Source organism: Moschus berezovskii, chromosome 1 (assembly GCF_049115385.1).
Source record: "Moschus berezovskii isolate FMDL1 chromosome 1, NW_MosBer_1.0, whole genome shotgun sequence".
Taxonomy (NCBI): domain Eukaryota; kingdom Metazoa; phylum Chordata; class Mammalia; order Artiodactyla; family Moschidae; genus Moschus; species Moschus berezovskii.
This window is the reverse complement of record NC_142460.1, coordinates 94,773,285-94,792,884: the sequence shown is the minus strand read 5'-3', so window position 1 is coordinate 94,792,884 and position 19,600 is coordinate 94,773,285. Positions and strand designations below refer to the sequence as shown.

Genomic DNA, 19,600 nt, shown 5'->3' with positions numbered 1-19,600 from the left:
TATTATATATACAATGGACAAACAACAAAGACCTACTGTATAACACAGGGAACTATATTCAGTATCTTGTGATAAACCATAATGGAAAAGAATGTGAAAAAGAGTTTGTGTGTGTGTGTGTAACTGAATCATTTTGCTATACAGCAGAAATTAACACAACACTGTAAATCAACCATACTTGAATAAAATAATTTTTTAAAAAAGCCACCCATCTGAGTTGAAAATAGAAGAAAAATTTCAGAGAACCGTCATTCCTGGCACCAAGGGATAAGATCCTGAGGACTCTGCCTCTGAGTCCCAAATCTACTGACTCAACGTATTATGTATCAGGTTTTATCCACAAACTCTTACTCCTGGGTTTTGAATCTAATCCTTCTTCACTCTCATCTTATATCCATTGCCTGCAAATATAGATGCATTTCCTCACTTACATAAGTTCTAATTCTTCAACATAGAATATATTTGTAGATAAATAAGCATGCTTTTATAATTTTAGAAAAAGAATTACCATTAAAAATCAATGTTTTCATTAATTTCATATACTAATAACTATTCAAAATATCTCTTGAGAGAGTACACATTAGTCCAAGGTAACTACATTTTCATATCATATGACCACAGCAGAAATACTTAAATGAGCTATTACATGATGCATTGCTTAGAACAATCTGAATTCCCACTTTCTTAAAGATAATACTTGACCATATTACCTCATTACTCATCTTACAAGTGTTATTTCTCTGACATTTAACTTACTTTTTAAGGCAAAGTTCTATGTCTTACCAAGTTTTATCAAAGTTGAAATAGTAAAAATATTTAAGTAATTCAAATTAAAAGTTTCTCTAAAAGTCACCAATTACTATTCTCTCTAGACATACTATACTTCAAAGGAAATTACCAAGATTTCACTTTTCACATAAACTTTTAGTAAAACCCAGTGAGACAACTGCAACAGCTTACATTTGAACATAAACATGCTAAAAATATATATTTAAATTTTAAAAACATGTACATAAATAGAAATCCCTTAACATTTCTATGACATATCTATGAAGATAAAAATCTACGTAAGCATTTCAAAATATACTACTTATAAAGGTGAAAATACATGTTAAACACTAGTCTACTAATTATCCAATTAAATATTTAAAGCTTTACTATCAAGCTTCTAAAATCCACTGACTTACAGAAGTATAACTTCTGGTGGTTTGGGTGCATGTGCTTTTTAATCAAGTCAATTTCTAGATCATAAAAAGCAGAGAAATTTTTCTTACCAATAGCAGTATATCATCATTCCTTCCAACTGTGATATTAACAGAACTTTCAAAAGCCAGCTCTTAACAAAAACAAAATAAAACTGAGCATAAAAATTCATTCAAATGAGAATTTTCTGCCACGTACTTGTTTGAGTTCTTTTTGAATTGTTTTCAAAATGACTAAGACACTAAAATTCAGAATTTTTTAATGCACCAATTTTAAGTGGATTTTCAAAAGATATACCTTCTGCCATCTGACTGGCACTGAAGAGCTCCTAATATTTGAATAAATCGCATCTAGCTAGTCTACTTAAGTCCCAATTCCACAGTGCATGACAAGCCTTGATGTTATCTAAACAGCAAGCAGCTTATAGGCTATTGTGCTTAACCAAACCCTTCCTTGCATTTACAATGAACCTGATTTTTTTGTGTTGAGTAAGAAAAGCAGCACAGGACAAAACGAAGCTATCAGGAATAAAACTCACTAAATCTAATTTTTGTTAAAGTTAACTTTTTTCTACTAAAGTATAGTATTAAATCTAGAATAAGAGTCAGATCTCATTTCCTAAAACAGGATGAGCTGGCCTCAACAAGAACAGAAATCCCCAAACTTAAGGTATCTTTCCTTCAAAACCTGAGTTTCACATGAGCTGTAACAATATTATAAGAGTATGTGTTGAGGTTTTCTTTGAGGATATGTACCTGCCTAAAATTACAAAGTAGATAATTTAACAAGGTGATTTCATTAATGATCTGCCACTCAAGTAAAACCTCAAGCAAAGTATATGCTGAATAAATATTCTTAATTTTTTTACTTCAGTTGGTATTTGCCAACTTCAGGGAGACTGGAGTTAAAAGAAATAAAAACATACTATTTAACGTTCACAAAATTAAGAGTTAAAAAGTTCTCAAATGATACGCTTCATAAGTTTGTACCTAGAGGATATATATGTAACAATATTGTAACAGTATGTGTGGCAGGTTTTCTTTGAGGATATGTTCAGTTCAGTTCAGTTCAGTTCAGTCGCTCAGTCGTGTCCGACTCCCTGCGACCCCATGAATCACAGCACGCCAGGCCTCCCTGTCCATCACCAACTCCCGGAGTACACTCAAACTCATGTCCACAGAGTTGGTGATGCCATCCAGCCATCTCATTCTCTGTCGTCCCCTTCTCCTCCCGCCCCCAACCTTTCCCAGCATCAGAGTCTTTTCCAGTGAGTCAACTCGTCTCATGAGGTGGCCAAAGTATTGGAGTTTCAGCTTTAGCATCAGTCCCTCCAATGAACATCCAGGATTGATCTCATTTAGAATGGACTGGTTGGATCTCCTTGCAGTATAAGGGACTCTCAAGAGTCTTCTCCAACACCACAGTTCAAATATTCTTAATTTTTTTACTTCAGTTGGTATTTGCCAACTTCAGGGAGACTGGAGTTAAAAGAAATAAAAACATACTATTTAACGTTCACAAAATTAAGAGTTAAAAAGTTCTCAAATGATACACTTCATAAGTTTGTAAACACGTACTTCTGAAGTCTTAAAAATTAAAACTGCACTAAACTTTTGGGCTACCTTGTATTGTTGAAAAACAAAATCAATCATCCTACTTTATTCTGTAGTTCTAGATTTTTTTTTCCTGAGAATTAAACATACCTACTCATATTAAATAAAGATTTGATAAATACATCTTTCAAGACCACAAAGCAAAAGGTGTCAAAAAATCCTAAAGAATAAACAGCACAGCCAGCATTCTGAGTATTATTTCATTGTCAAATGTGTAGCATCCTCAGCAGTTAAGATGCCCTTCTGCAATTTAAAAACAGTTCTACTGAAATAAAATGTGCAGTAGTCTACTGAAATCAAATGTGCCCTAACAAACATGAAATCTTTACTCACTGTATAACCTTAATTTTAATATCTATACAAATATTTGTGTAAAAAGAATTAAAAAATCTCAATCTCCCAACTGCAGTAACAAAATTGTGAAAACGGTAAAACTTAACACTCAAGTCAGCTCCTAACAATAAGAATGACATAATATAATTTAGTGAATACATGGAAATTTTACAAGGATACCAGCTAAATTTTAACAAAGCTCTACTCAATACCCATTTTATCACTTCCCATCTTGAACTTTCTCTTATAATACATGCTTTTGTTTCTGTGTTTAGGCTTAAGGAAGACCATTGTATCCAATATACACCAAACCAAAACTGTATTTACACTTGCAAAGTGCAGTCTTTGTATAATTTATTTTTTGTGTTACAAAACAATGTGATAGCTTAACAAAATAAGTTATAATTAGGAAAGGTAATGCAATTTTCTGTCTTAGGGTCAATTTAAGAACATTAAGAGTTCTAACTTAACCTGCACTATAGCATATATGCATACATTTTAATCATTTTTTATTATATACACTATTTAAAGAAAGAAAAAAACCCATTTGTTCAGAGAAACTCCATGTGGTAAGACTATCATTACACAACATAATGGCTTTGAGTATTACAGTCAACTGTATAGCATTTAATCAGTACAAACTGGGAGAAGGCACCTTTGAACTGACAAATGGCATCTATGCTTTATTTTCATTATTTTAATTTAAAAAGGAAATGAGTAAAATTAATCATTTACATACATCATAACTAAGTTTGCATAATTAAATAATTAAGTTTGTCTACTTAATATGAGATTTTTTTCATTTATGCAAATTACTCTGATCTTAAAACTTCTATACTTCCCCTTAAATCCTCCTCATGTATTCAACTTTCTAAAACTCCCTACTCAAGGAGAGTTTTGAAAGTACTGTAATTGCCAGATTTATTTCAAAATCTTACTAGTAGAAAGGCTCACTGTGGTTAAGACCAGTCCTAAAGAGTGAATATTCAAAACTAGCAGAACCAAAAAGGCCTCAAAAGAAAACTGGCACCCACCCCTAAAACAAAAGACTGAACAGATCTGAAAACTGGTGACACAGCTAGTGTGTCAGGATGGGAAGGGAGGAGACTTCAGTACTCTTTGAATGCTCCTACCATCTATGTGCAATAATATTTTTAAACAGATAAGGAAAGAAAAAAAAAAGACTGAGCATATGTACAGAATTCTAATTCTACCACATATGGCCGTGGGCCTGAACCTATGGGAACCTCCAAATGGTCTCTATTAAAGCATTCCACTCTCTCTGCCTGAACAGCACTCTCTCTCACTGTTATTTTACCCCAGACACGGTAAAGTAGCCATTTGAAGACTCCCTTAACAAATATATTTCAAGAATGCTACAGTTGGCTCTTTTTATTTTTTCATTATTTTATTTTTCTATTTCCTCCATATTTTGGCTCCACTGAGGAAAAGTACTAACCAGAGATACAGCAAAAGCAACAGCAAATTCCAAATTATTTTATCAAACTAATTCATCTATAAATCTTAAGTGAGCATATAAGCCATGTTCGTTACTATATTAGGAACAGTAAGAGATATACAACGTTATTCCAAACCACAAAAAACAAAATAGAAGAGTACAGAACTCAAGAGTCAGCTTTAACTTGTTCTTAAATGTCGACTAACTCCACATGAACTACTTCGCAAGTTCCTTCACCCATCTTGGTTTCAATTTCTCCACTAAAACGAGACGGTTGTAATAAATCACAATTCATTCCAACCATGAAAGTTTCTGACCTCCTCAAGCATTGCCTGCATATACGGTCCGCTGTTGCGCTCTCTCACCATTAGGTGGTGCTCCGACATTGGGAAGAAAGATTGACAGTTTTCACAAGTTTGACAAGGCAATCACTGATTAAGTATGAGTAAAGGTAAGAAATTTTATACAAGCTTTTTTTTAGTATCAGTGCAAATACTAATATGACAAAGTAAGAGCTGCTTATAATAGAACTTCTGTTTCATGTGTCTCAATGGAAAATAAGACATCACAATAAACATAAAACACATGATAATGGGGAGGGGAAGGCAGATATTATTCCCCTCATCAGTTCAGTTCAGTTCAGTCACTCAGTCGTGTCCGACTCTCCGCGACCCCATGAATCACAGCACGCCAGGCCTCCCTGTCCATCACCAACTCCCGGAGTTCACTCAAACTCATGTCCACAGAGGCGGTGATGCCATCCAGCCATCTCATTCTCTGTCGTCCCCTTCGCTTCCCGCCCCCAACCCTTCCCAGCATCAGAGTTTTTTCCAGGGAGTCAACTCGTCGCATGAGGTGGCCAAAGTATTGCAGTTTCAGCTTCAGCATCAGTCCCTCCAATGAACACCCAGGACTGATCTCCTTGCAGTCCAAGGGACTCCCAAGAGTCTTCTCCAATACCACAGTTCAAAAGCATCAATTCTTCGGCGATCAGCTTTCTTCACAGTCCAACTCTCACATCCATACATGACCACGGGAAAAACCATAGCCTTGACTAGATGGACCTTTGTTGGCAAAGTAATGTCTCTGCTTTTTAATATACTATCAAGGTTGGTCATAACTTTCCTTCCAAGGAGTGTCGTTTAATTTCATGGCTGCAATCAGCATCTGCAGTAATTTTGGAGCCCCAAAAAATAAGGTCTGACACTGTTTCCACTGTTTTTCCATCTATTTCCCATGAAGTGATGGGACCAGATTCCCTTCATACAGACTCCCAGATTCACACTGGTCTGAAACTAGAATTTAGGATACAATGTTGTAGAACCAGGGAGGAGGGAAAACTAACAGTTTAAGAGTGCATGATCCTACTGGAGAACAAGATAAGGCAAAGTATGAAATTATGTGCTAAAATTACTTATCTATTAAACTGGCAACAACAAAAAAACACCTTTATACACTGCTGCTAAGAGTGAATCTGTACTAGCTTTTTGGAAAATCAACTGACTATATACAAAAACTTAAACCTCCTACATACTCTGATCCAACAATCCCAATTAGAAATCACACATGTATCTATACATGTATGTCACCACAAACCCTTCCTTCAATTCCTCTCTGCACTGTTAGACTTCTGAAAGAGAATATAAAAGTTTTGGACTTTTTTTTCCTTTGGAAGTGAGAATGGGTACTTACAAACAAAAAACCTAGTTGAAACAAATGACAGCATTTTAAACACTCACAGAAGAAACTGTATAGCATGGACATTTAATACAATAGGAACTGACAAATCAAGGGTTCTAATAACAGCTATGTAAATAAATCAAATTGTTTGAACCTAATTCCCCAAACTAAAAGTTAAGACTTTTAGGGTTAAGGGATTAAACGGTACAAACCATTATGTATAGAGTGAGTTACAAGGATATACTGTACAAAATAGGGAATACAACCAATGTTTTATGATAACTATAAATGAAGCCTAATCTTTAAAAATGTGAATCACTATTATTTTACACGTGTAACTTACATAATATTGTACATCAACTATACTTCAATTTTAAAAAGTTACTTTATAGAGGTGCGGTAAAGATTTTCGTTAAGCAATATATACATGAATGTTTCTTCTATTTTAATGCAAATTGGTAACTATTTCTTCTAAACTGTAATGCTATTAATCCAAATCCCTAATAGCTTGTTTGACATTTCAATCAGCAATTTAAGAGGTGGTCTCTGAAATCTAGACACATTAATTCTAAGACTCATCTTTCACATTTCAGCGTAGTTACAACTGGGATCTAGCTGAGATGTCACTGCTGCAGTCACAGTCAATCCCAGTGAAGCCACCGTCAACGCACGCTCCTAGGACAGTGTTTACAGCATTGTCATTTCAGCTGAGTAAAGTGCAGTGTTGGCACGACAACGCTCAGCTTAAGTTGATGATTAAAAGTATTCCAAAAGGCTACATTGTAGTTGAATATTTAAACATAAAGTGATCATTTGCACAGAAAAGTATCAAAATAGAGCAGCAGAGTGGAAAGGAAGGACCAGGATTAGAAAGGGGCGGGGGCAGACAAGAGTAGAGAAAAAAAAGAGGGGGTGAACAGGAGACCTTTCCAGAGAATTACACTTCTAAATCTTCAGCATGTTAAGGAGTCACACATGGACTACAGATTTGTTCATTTTTCTTATAACAACAAACTCCAAATAATTTTTCTTCATTAACTCAGCAGTTCACTTCAGGATTACTGTATTATGCTTGTAAGAAAATAAAATGTACTCATGATCTACACTACAGTATGGCTCACATTTCATTCCTCCAAACATTATAAAGACTCAACCACAAAGAAGCACAAAATCACCAGGAAACCATTCTGTACAAAAAGTCCAATCCTGCAAATTTACAACTACAACTGACAGGCACTTGGATCAGCTTTTTCAATTATGTGAATGTGGGAAAACCCACTTTACTCTTTTTTCTCCAATTTGAAACCTACCCAAGTTGACTCAGCGTGGAAAGGAAGTATAAAGCCCTTACATCTGCATTCAACGAATACTTCAATAATATGGAACTTTACATTTCTGCTGGAGAGGATAATGGCCTTACTCAAAGCACAACTATCACAGAAATCTAAGGAAAGTCATTCTGTAATCCACTATTCAGGATTAAAGGGAAAAAGCCATGTGTTTGGGTAGTATTGACTGACATTTGTAGAAGGATTTTTAGTTTACAAAATATTTTAACTGGCATTTTTAGTTTACAAAATATTTTAACTGGCATTATCTACTTTATTTACCAGTTTTCAATCAATATTGTCTTTTAAAAACTGAAGGAAAATAATCTTCAATTAACTAAGATGAGCACTTTGCACTCTCGCTAGAAAGTCAAGCATGGAATGACTTTATATTGAAAAGCCTTACCAACAAATTAAGGGATGTCATGGAGATAGCACCATCCATTTTCCAAAACTTCATCTGAAAACAACACATACTTGAAATATATGCTTTCATACGGAAAACAGTGACTAAGTTCCCAAGACAGAGCACAAACGACCTTTTTACCTACCACAATGCAGCTGAATTCTACTTCCTATCACACTAGCCTGGGTCATGGGGCAGATAGCCAGGTGACCAAGCCTCTACTTCCTCTGCCCACTTCTTAATTATTAATTTTCCCCAAGCCTCCACTTCCTCTGCCCACCTCTTAGCTATTAATATTCTCTATGCTTCTGTCAGGGGCAACCGTGGCAACCACCAATCAGTATTGTCAGCACTGCTATCTCCCAGACCCACAGATTCAAACATCTACTGACCACATTTTGCTAACACCCAAAAGGCTTGTTTCATCTTCCAAAATCCTGCTCTCCCACTTGCTGCCACCACTACCAGCTCCCCTCTACTCCTTTAACAGATAGCCCTTGCCTCAAAAGCCACGCTAGGAATTTGGAAGTCATCCTAGACTCCTACCTATCCCACACCTTCTATATTCATCTGGGCTCTGTCTTATCATCTCTGTTTTTCTCATACCCACCTCCCCTATCTGCACGGGCATGCCTCAGCTCAGGTCCAGAGACCTCTCCAGTCTCCCTCATTCAAATCAATAGAAGAACCAGATAGGATCATTTCTCTTTGTTTAAAGTTTCCAGAGCTTCCTATTGTCTGCAGCAGCATTTCCCAACTGATAAAAGTCCCTCCAAAATTTTAAAGGCATTGCCTGCTCATATAGATTGAAGAAAAGAACTGAATTAAACAAAGTGCAGCAGCCTTTTTACTAGCAAGAAAGTTTACAACACACAATACTACTATGTGTTTGCCCTCCATAGGAAACTCGGCAGAAGAGGCCCGACAGGGCTCCAAGACAAAGTCACAACTAACTGGAAGACAAAATCCTTCAGAACCTGGCCCTGCCTAGCTGTCAACATCATCCTCCAGTCAACAAAGGTTATTATTCACCTCCTACAAACCTTAATCCCGTTTACACAGAACACAGCTTGCAGTTCCTCTAAGAGCCCTACTGATTCCTCATTCCACTCCCTTATATATGTTGTTCCTTCTGCAAAGAATGCCCTCCCCGACCTAACTTAGTTTGGCTGAAGAGCTCCTGCTAGTCCTTCCAGACCATGGTCAACTACCTTCTACCTTCTCTAGGAAGCTTTGATGAATCTCTAAGCAATGAAATTTTTCTTTTTTAAAGTATGGAGCGGGCATTGCGGCCTAGCATGCAGAAAGGCTTGCTCATGTAAGAGTCGAGAGTACTTCTGACTGAGTTTCCCTGAAGGGTCTCCCCATTGTCATTTCACTCATCTACTCCTGCCCAGGAGCAGTAGGGGGTGCTGCTGGCAGCAGCAGATGGAGCTGGTGCTGTGGCAATCCCATGGATCACCCATTCTTCTTGGACTGAAAAGCTTTGTTTCTGCTTTAGAGACCACTAATGGTCAATTTTTTATTATTATGGACAGAAAGTCTCAGAAATGTTCATCAATGAACTTAAAACAGGGCCTTTATCCTAACCAAGTATTAGTATCTTGAAATCTAACCTCAGACCAATTGTTTGATTTAAGGGAAAGGCAAACTGAGAACACCAAGATTTTGCCACTCTAATATTTCAAAATAAACCTAATAATATTACATTAGCATTCCAGCAAGAATCATTATGGTTTTTCACTACTTCTTATTTCATGAAAAATCATTTGTCGAAATGTTATGTCCACACATGCCAAGTACATGCTACATTCTGGAGATTACAAAGATTACATTTCTAACCTCAAGAAGCCAAATCTAGGTTAGACAAGTAAGTAAGCAAACAAACATATCACACAAAGCGGCTGCACACTGCAGTGAAGTATGCATCACGGGAGCACTGAGAGCAGGGAGGGGCACAGGGAGGGAGGGCGTGCAGGGGGCAGAGAAGCCTGCAGAGAAGAGCTAGCTCTCCCCTGATCTAAGCCCTGACGACCTGACGGGTGAAGTTCATCAGGCAAACAAGCAGTACCAAGATGGGAAAGGAGAGAGGGATGGAATACAAGTAGAGGAATTAGCACGTGCAGAAGTGCTAAGGAAAGAAATCTGAGAAAATGTCAGGGAATACACGTTGCCTGAACTAGCTGGAGCAGAAGATGGCCTCTGAGGAACGGCTCGAAACGGAGCTTTAAAAGATGGCACAGAATCAAATTATGATGAAAGACCTTGTTTGATAAAGTTATGGATTAACTTGTATGTAATGAAGCTTCTGAACTTTTCTCAACTGAAAGAGACCCAGGGCCATGAGGAGGGGCCCACATTCCCAAAGAAAACAATGTGAATGGGGTGCAATGCAGCAGTTCCGAGTTCCCTTGCTAGACTGTGTACCTCTAAGAAGGCAGAACTCACTTATCAGTGTGCACCCAACATTCAGTCCTGTGCTGGGCACCAACGGGATCTAACAAAGTATCCAATAGTTAGATATGCTAACACAATCTCAGGGCTCAACTAAGAAGCCCTAACCCAGCCTCCTTCCTTACTTCCTATAAAATCACAACTCTTATGCACTACAGTAAGTGGTAACTGCCACAACTTTTAAAAGAACATGCAGAAAGGTCATTCACTATAGGATGCAGAGAAAGGATTTGGCGAAAAAAACACATTAAGATGCTTTTGAACCTGACAAAACTAAGCAGTTTTTCTATTCTTCTCACTAAAAACTGAACAGAAAATACCTGTGGATTATAACAAGCATATTCTCACATCAAAAGAACTCAGATAAAAATAGATTAAATAAATAAAATTAAAATAAGTAAACAACAAATAGATAAAATAAAAATCTATTTTAACTAAGAATTTGCTAATTAGTCTTTCAAGTAATTAAGTACTACTTAAGCCACCTGCCTGTAGTACTTTACATTTTACCTAGTAAACTGAATTATATTATGATAACTAGCAGGCAAGTAAGAACTCCACCTCTGGTGCTTGGGGATATAATAAAAATAGTAAGGAAAAAATATTTGCTCCAAGAAGAACCAGTGACTCACATTTTAAAGAAATCAATCCAAAGGCCACAGAAATGAAACAAATGTCAAGCCCTCTTTCTAAAGAAAAGATGAAGACATATTTCACTAATCAAAATTTCTAAATAAGGGAACATAAAATCCTATTAAGAAAACATAACTAAACATATTTTTAAATTTTATAATGTAGCCAGGGAGAGAAAAACAAAGGTAACAGTAATACAGAGGATGGGGGCAGGGGGAAGAGTCTGAAGACACACCCAGTAACATCAAGATAAAAATATACATCAAATGTACATTAGAGACACATGAAATTAACACTTTTTAGGATGTTGCTACCAAAGATGCAAAATCATGGTATTTTTTCTATGAAAAGCCTGAATTAAACAATATGTCATTATGGCCTGCTACTAGAGTTGAAAAAAGCAATCCTCAATCACAATCCCCACACTCTCTCATCACACACACACACACACACACACACACACACAGTGCGACTTGTTTTGACTATGTCAAATATTATTAAACTAACAATAGAAATTTACCAATCACTGGGCCTCTTACCCTCAGAACTCTCTAGGTTTTATTACCTCCATTCAGCAAATGAAGAAACTAAAAACTACTTAACTACACAGATAGTTAAGTGATGAGGCTGGAATTCAAAATCTCCTATATGTATAAGGTTCTGAGGTCACATTTTAACCAATATACCATGCCCTCTAATGGGGCATATGACTGTTAAATCTTTAGACACCATGACATTTCTTTAACGAATGGGGTCTTCTTACTGTGCTATCCCCAGAGTGATATTAAGTTCAAATACTTTAAGCTTCATGGAAAATATTAACAACTTATAGTTGTTTCAAAGTAATGCAAATCTTGCTCCGGGTGACATTCACTCTTAAAAACACTGAAAGTAGCTGAATATCCACCTAAAATTACAAAAAGTACCAACAGTGCCCCAATAATCCCAACTTTATTCCTTAGCCCTTAATTATGCTAGTGTGTGGTATAAAACACCCAGTATAACCCTAGAAAAATAGATTTTCTAAAACACCTAATTTCTTTATTATTCACACTGTAGAATCACATCACACATGGATTTAATTACATCAATCCAATTATCTGTGCTGCAAGAAAAAAGAAAAACACTCCAAATAACGGTGGTAGGATGCCTGCCCTCACAGCCTCATCCCAGAGTGAGCAGGCAATGGAGACTGACTTGGCTGTTCCTCAGTCGATCCAAAGTTCAGTCACTGGTCGAGATTACGACTCCAGAAAAACAGTCACCTGTACTAACAGCTGGGGAAAACACTAGCTTGTGAGAACTGAAAAACAGTACATCGGTTAACCAGTTTTCAAGTTGGTGCCTTCCTAAACCACTTTTTCACAGGTAATTTTGACTATGCAGGATTTTACCTTAAAGGAGAATTTAAGTCCAAAGCCCCTACATAAAACTGGATTTCACTTTACTCAGGTCTTTAGATCAGAAAGAAGATCCAAAACACTTGTCTTTTATATAGCAGAGTAAGCTACTAAAGTATTTTTCATCCTACTTCACAAGTGGGAAAAAGAGAGCAATAGGATGCTGTAAAGAAGCCATACCAAACACATGTGAGAGCTGTTCCATGACTTACTTTAAAACAAACTAAAAATGTAATAGAAGTCTGTCAAGTGATCAAAAGCAATCCTTTAAAGCTGGTTCTCAACGGAGAAAAAAAACAAATCCACAAACATCCACCAAGCTTTGATATGTGCCATTACTACACAGTTCAAACTAAAGATAGGGTGAAAAGAATACCCAACCAACAGAAAGCTTCTCCTTTACCAACATGCGGTCACTTACCTCTCCAGACATCAGTTTCCTTTTCTATAAAAAGAAGGGACTAATCTAAATAACTTTGACTGTTCAACATTATTATTTTCCAATCTCATACCTTTTTATTTCAATGTCCAACTCATAAATCTTTTGTGAAAAAAATAAGAAAAACTAAGAGTCAATTAATTAAGTGTGCTACCATAGAACAGTTCTTCACTTCGCTACCAAAAACAGAAATATTTTTATTTAAAAAATTTGAGAAAGATTATATAGACGTCAGTAAGTTTCACATCATGTACTCAGGAAACTTTACTCTAAATCACTGGAAATTTTTATTTCTAACCTAACTAGTATCTGTCAAAGGCTTTTTTTTTTTCTGGGGGAGGTGGGGGGGGTTATGGGGGGCGCGGTTGTGGGATCTTAGTCCCCCAACCAGGGACTGAACCCAGGCCCCTAGCAGTGGAAGCACAGTCCTAACCACTGGACTGCCAGGGAATTCCCTCAACAGATTATTTAAAAGCAAGATCCATAGCAAGTAAGTGGAAGGGTTAACTAGACAGTCACACTAGTTTTAGTGGCCTTTGCTGATAGAAGGGACGAAAGATGCATTTTCACCTGTAACTTCAAAGACACATGCCTCTGGGCAACTTCATTTTCATAAATCTATAAGAACTCTTCCCTTGGGGAGACACCTTATGGTACATAAGTCCTTTTTAAATTTGGACAGTCTCTAAATTTGTTATTTGAGTTAATGACTTACCATCTCACCGAGCAAAGGCCCCAATACAAGCCTTTGGGTTTAGGTATCATGAGGTCTGGTGTTAGGAAAGTTCTCTCTGAAGAGCTGGTCTATGGAAGCTCTTCAGCATTCCTCATCCTTTCCTTTCCTCACTCTCAGACATTTGACACCTGGCCAACTCTCCTTTTCCTTCATTCCACTTTTTTCCTTTCTTACTGAAGATCAAAATATCATTTCAACTAACCATTGTAACAGTGATCGTTTCTTCCAATTACCATTTATTCATGGCATTTCACATTATCTGTATGTTTAATCTTACTAATACAAATGTTTTTATCTCAATTTTATAATTACTGCTACTGCTGCTGCTAAGTCGCTTCAGTCGTGTCCGACTCTGTGCGACCCCATAGACGGCAGCCCACCAGGCTCCCCTGTCCCTGGGATTCTCCAGGCAAGAATACTGGAGTGGGTTGCCACTCCACCAGTATAATTACTAGTTACCATTAATTTCCTTTGTGGCTTCCTTTGTGGCTCATCTGGTAAAGAATCTGCCTGCGATGTGGGAGACCTGGGTTCGATCCCTGGGTTGGGAAGACCCTCTGGAGAAGGGAAAGGCTACCCACTGCAGTATTCTGGCCTAGAGAATTCCATGGACTGTATAGTCCATGGGGTCGCAAAGAGTCGGACACGACTGAACGACTTTCACTTCACCATTAATTTAACACATTCTACCTTATAAATGATACTGACTTTTCTCCAAATTAAAAAACCTAGAGCCTTTTATTTTTTAACCTGAATGTTAAAATATGTGGCCCAATTCTGATCCTCTCTTATTCCTCTACTCTCAACAAATGAAGATTAAAGACGCTATCATTTCCTTGCACATTGCCTGGACTAGTAAAGTGGGTCAATTAGAATACAGTTTTGATAACTACAGATTTACTCTCTCCAACAAACCAGTGGTCTTCATTTCACACAGAAAAACTATGTTCCAAAACCAAAGACTAAATCTCATCAGCTAACTCTTAGATCCAGATTGAACCAGATGAGCTATCTAGCACATTCAGAACACATTCCATCACTGGAACAAACCTTCTGAATATGTATCAAGTAGATCTCAGACATCAGACTGTGTTCCTTTAGCATACCACTGACAGTTGTTTTAAGAATGTTGTTTTCAGTAAGTGATAAGTTGCTAATTCCTATTCAATCCATTTACAAGGTCTCCCGCTTAGATTACCCAGTATACCAGTGAACAGAAACCAGCTTTAAATGAACCAAGTAATCAATATCATTACAAAATTCTATTTGTCCCCTAAGATTTTAGAAATTACAACCCTCATTGTCATTCACAGGCATGAAGTTCCCATTTCCACCATCACCTAGACCAGTGGGAAAAGTTACAAAAGAAAGACAAAATTCCACAGGATGCCCCATATCACTCATCACTGCCCATTTCCTAGGACTGCCATCAATTCTAGCAAAAAAGTATATTCACATCTTGAAACTTTATATTCACAATGGTTACAAAACCACCATACTAAACAAGCACTGCCAGATTCAGTATATGGAATGGAAGGGGGAAAAAAACTATTTACTACATGCCAGGAAGAGTGCTCTTTCCTTTACATAGGCTCTCAGCTAGTCCTCAAAACTCTTTGATGTAAGTACTAGTATTCTCCTTTGTTAATAAAAAAAGAAAGAAAAAGAAGAACAGGGAAGTTAAGCAAAGTAACATACTATCATAATTTCAATAACCAGAGCTACCCCAAAAAAAGCTTCCTGGACAAAGAACTCAGCCCTCTTACTACATAATTTGAACATGGAGTCAAAGTAAAGACTGTCAACTTTATTTTCAAAAGAAATTGCTACTTAATATTTTTATTGTAACTGCACTACTTAGGATTTAAAGGAACCAGGATCAACATTTTTCCTACTCAGTTCTCTGATCAAAAACAGGCTTTGTTCTAATATTCAAAAATCTCACTTAGCTGTCTCACCCTCACCTGATCTAATGGTGGATAATGCAAAAACAAGGACAGCAGCAAAAGTAAACTTGCATGACAGTGATTAATAATAGGCCTACTATTTCAAGCAACTGCCTTTAAAAGGGGTTGCTAAACCATAATGGGATGCTCACAAACTTTTATTTTGGCAACTACAGCCTATTCTGCAAAGCAACAATCCTAAGAATACCACATATATTCCAGTGAAACAAAATCAATACATGTGCTGAATTCTAAGCAAAGGCAGAGCATTTTTAACTAGGTAATCACCCTTCAAAAGACAACCAAATCAGAACACCTTCAGTTTAGCAGCAGTCTTCAGAAAAGTGTTCATTTTGCAATAATCTTAAAGGTTTCTGCATTTCTCAAAGATTTAAAAAAAAAATCTAACTTCCTGACTCAGAGATCCAAAATAGCCATTACATACACAAATGTTCTACTCATTTAGTTTAGAATCATGTGCAGGAAACCTAGGTTTCTGTTTCTAGGTTTACAACTCCATACCCATTCATTTTGCACTAATATAACCACTAAATATAGCTCTAAAACACTGATGATTAAAAGTAGTTAATTATGTGAGTGATTCATACCTCCTATGTCCAGACACCAAGATCCAAGGATGTTTCTGTCAAATCTATGGGAAAAGGAATGATAAACACCTGTTACAAAAGCTTTCCAAATTTGGAAGCTCTGAATTACTGTCAATCCCCAATCACTGGTGGTGCTATAGAAGACTCTTGAAACTCCCTTGGATAACAAGGAGATCAAACCAGTCAATCCTAAAAGAAATCAACTCATTGGAAGGGCCGTTGCTGAAGAAGCTCCAATAGTTTGGTCACCTGATGCGAAGAGCCGACTCATTGGGAAAGATCCTCACGCTGGGATAGAAGGCAGAAGAAGAGGGCGACAGAGGATGAGATGGTTGGATGGCATCACCCATTCAACGGACATGAATTTGGGCAAACTCCGAGACGGTGAGGGACACGGAGGCCTGGAGTGCCACAGTTCATGGGGTCGCAAAGAGTCGGACACGACTTGGTGACTGAACAACAACAAAATCAGATTCCCTCGGCTCCCCACGCCCGCAAAAGAAAAAGAAAAAAACCAGGTCACATCCACCAGAACCTAACTTTTCGGAAGACGTGGGGAGAAGGAAAAGCTACAAAGAGAGCGGTCACAGAAGTACTGGAAGAAAGGGCCCTAGGTGTTTCTAGAGTCGAAATGAGAGGCCTTTGGCAAGTTGTTAAGTCACTTTTCCTCTCTGGGCCTCACTCGGCTTAATGCGGTGACTGGCAAGGCTACTACTCCGTGATTCCTCAGTGAGCAACCAAGCAAACCCATCAAGCTCCCTGCCAATACTGCTACCTTCGATCTCACCATTTCCAGGACTTTCTAAAAGCGCTGGACCACCTCACCATCTCACTCCCAAACCCCAACACACTTGCCTCCCCGACTAGCGGCATGTCCCATCCAGGCCTTCACACCCACAACGTGGAGCCCTTCTCTCCGCACCTGTCCCAGACAATCAGCAGTCTCAGCGCTCCCCTCCTCACCCTACACACACCTTCCCCGAAAAATGATGCCCAATTCCGGCCCGAGGAGGCCGACCCCGAGCTCACCTGGTGCCCGCTACCCCCAACAATACCACTCACCTCTTCCAACCTCCCACATCACCACCACCACCCGCTCCACGCCCCGTTCACCCTGCCCTCCGCCGGTTCGGGGAAGCTGGGGGCCACTCACCTGGCGCCCCCGCGCAGTCTCCCAGGCGGCCTCCCGTCCGGAGCTGCCAAAGGGCCGTGTGGGGCCGGGGCCGGGCTCGCCGCTGTAGCCGCCGCCGCCGCTTCACCTCAGCCCAGCCCCATCGCCCTCGGCCGGCGCCGGCGGCCGCGGGTCGCTCGAGCTCGAGGAGCCGCCGCCGCCGCGCACTGCGGCTCCGGGTGAGGGGAGGGAGGCGCCGCGGCGGGGCCCGGGCCGAGCCGGGCGCTGGGGCGTCCGCGCTCGCCTCCTCTGCGCCCGCGGCGGCTGCGTGCAGCCGGAGCAGGGCGACAACAAGGGCGGGCGACAGGGGGAGGGAGGCAAGGGAGGGGGGCGTTCTGCACTCCGAAACTGCCTCTCGCCGCCAGCGACCAGGAGAACCCCCCGCCCCTCGGCGGTGGCGCCCGGATCACGCTGCGCGGAGAGGCAGCGGGCGGACAGCGGAGCGCGCGCTGCTAGCTCGGGACTCCCGCGCCGGATGTGAGGTCACGTGCTTGCCTCATCCAGCGCCGAGGGCGGAGGGGCGCAGAGGGTACGCCGGGGGCGGGGCCGGAGTGGGCGGGGCGATGTCCAGGCCCCGCCCCCACCTTCCCCTTTGGCCCCCCTCCTCGAGGCTGGAGCAGAAAAGAGAGAGGAAGAGCGCTGCAGAGGACCTGTCTGTTGGGTAGGTGTTACTAACGCAGGACGGCATTTTTTTTTTTTTTGGTGGGAGGAGGTGATATTTGCCATCTTGGCCACCGTGCAAAGACCAGATTACAGTCCAAATCCTCATTTTATGAACAGGGAAACCGAGTTGTAGTGAGGGGCCTAGCCTGACTTGCCCAGAGTCAAGGTCACAGAGGTAGCTTGTACAAGAATGATGGAGGGGAGGTCAGATCCTGGCTCGGCTCGCAGTTCCTTAACATTACACTTCCCCTTGCAGAAACCAAAAGCTATAGATCGCATTTAACAACCGACTCAGCGGTGCCCGAGGAGGACTGGAAGGCGTACCTAACAGAAAGCTCCCACGCCCCCACTACACCTCCTCCAGCGGTAGGGATTTTCTTCCGACAGCGCTGGATGCAAATTAAATACTTCCCCTAGCAGAAGATTTATCTCGGGGCACAGAGATGAACAAATCTTCCGGCCGGGTGAACAAATCGCGAGTTCGGTTTTCGCGGCGTCCCTTGGGCGACCCGCACAAGGAGAGCACTCAGCCACTTGCTGCCTCGGGCTCGGGCCATCTTTTCGCCCTGAGACTCTCGCCCGCGCCCTTTAGGCCCCGCCATCACTGTTAGTGTCATTCACTTCGCGGCCAACAGAACTCCCATCTGCAGGGGCAGAAGTAAGGAAGAGACTCCCGACCTCTGATGCACCGCCCTTGGGAGCTTTCAGGCTCTGGTTCCTGGCACATGATATTACAAGTTGGGGGTTGCTACCCTTGATCCACGACACGTGGTGACACCTCGTCTGAGACAGCACCCCCCATGGCATCGATGTCGCCTCACTTGGAGCCAGGAACACGCTTCTCCTGGGCCCCTACGTCACGTGGAGCGGGACAGTTTACCCGCAGTTTCTCGTACCGCGTGGTGTGGGCACACACTGTACCCAGATGGATCTCTAGCCCTCTCTCCAGCCCATGGGATCAGTCTCACCGTCTGTTTCCTCCCTCAAATGAGTAAATGAGATAAGGAGTGTGATAGTTGTTGGGCAAACTATAAGAAGCTGACTTGGTGGGGTTGAGCCCGTAAAGCTTCCTTCCTCACCTCTCGCTGGTCCTTGGATCCTCGCTGTTTTCCCTCGGCCTTTAAACAAGCTTAGATCCTAAAAACAAAACTATGGTGCCCAACCTCCGCTCCACGTGCCTTCTCCAGTTAGCTTCCAAAGGCGTCTGTCCCTCTCATGACCTCTTAAACAGTGGTCTCTCTGCTGTCCCCACTTCCTCATTTCTCGACACTGGGCATTCCAGCTTCCTCTCTTCTCCCCAACACACACCCTTCCTCACCCTGCTTGGGCAAGAGAACCTCTGACTTTCATTCTGCCAAATCTTAGTAGGCACTCTGCCCGCATTCTCCTTCTGGGTCTCTCTGCTACATTTGACAATTCAGATGACCCCCACCTTCTGGAATCTCAACATTCTCTTGGTTTGCAGAAGAGTATACTCTTCCAGTTCTCACATTTCAGTAAATAAAGCCTCTGCCTCCTTAAGTGCCAC

The 19,600-nt window shown here is 40.4% G+C and overlaps 1 protein-coding gene across 7 annotated transcripts in view; it reads right to left on the bottom strand.

Moving 5' to 3' along the window:
- ATP13A3 (ATPase 13A3) overlaps window positions 1–17,532 on the bottom strand; it is a 79,949-nt gene extending 62,417 nt beyond the window's left edge. For 5 of the 7 annotated variants that reach the window (XM_055407551.2, XM_055407587.2, XM_055407579.2 and 2 more), the window contains exons 1-2: window positions 17,392–17,487; window positions 16,239–16,282 (exon numbers count right to left, since the gene is read on the bottom strand). The gene's annotated coding sequence lies outside the window, so the exon portion shown is untranslated. Of the gene's footprint in view, window positions 1–1,274; window positions 1,514–16,238; window positions 16,283–17,391 lie in introns of those variants that run through there. The other 2 variants (XM_055407561.2, XM_055407571.2) reach the window with 2 other exon arrangements.
- Between the last annotated feature and the right edge of the window lie 2,068 nt (window positions 17,533–19,600).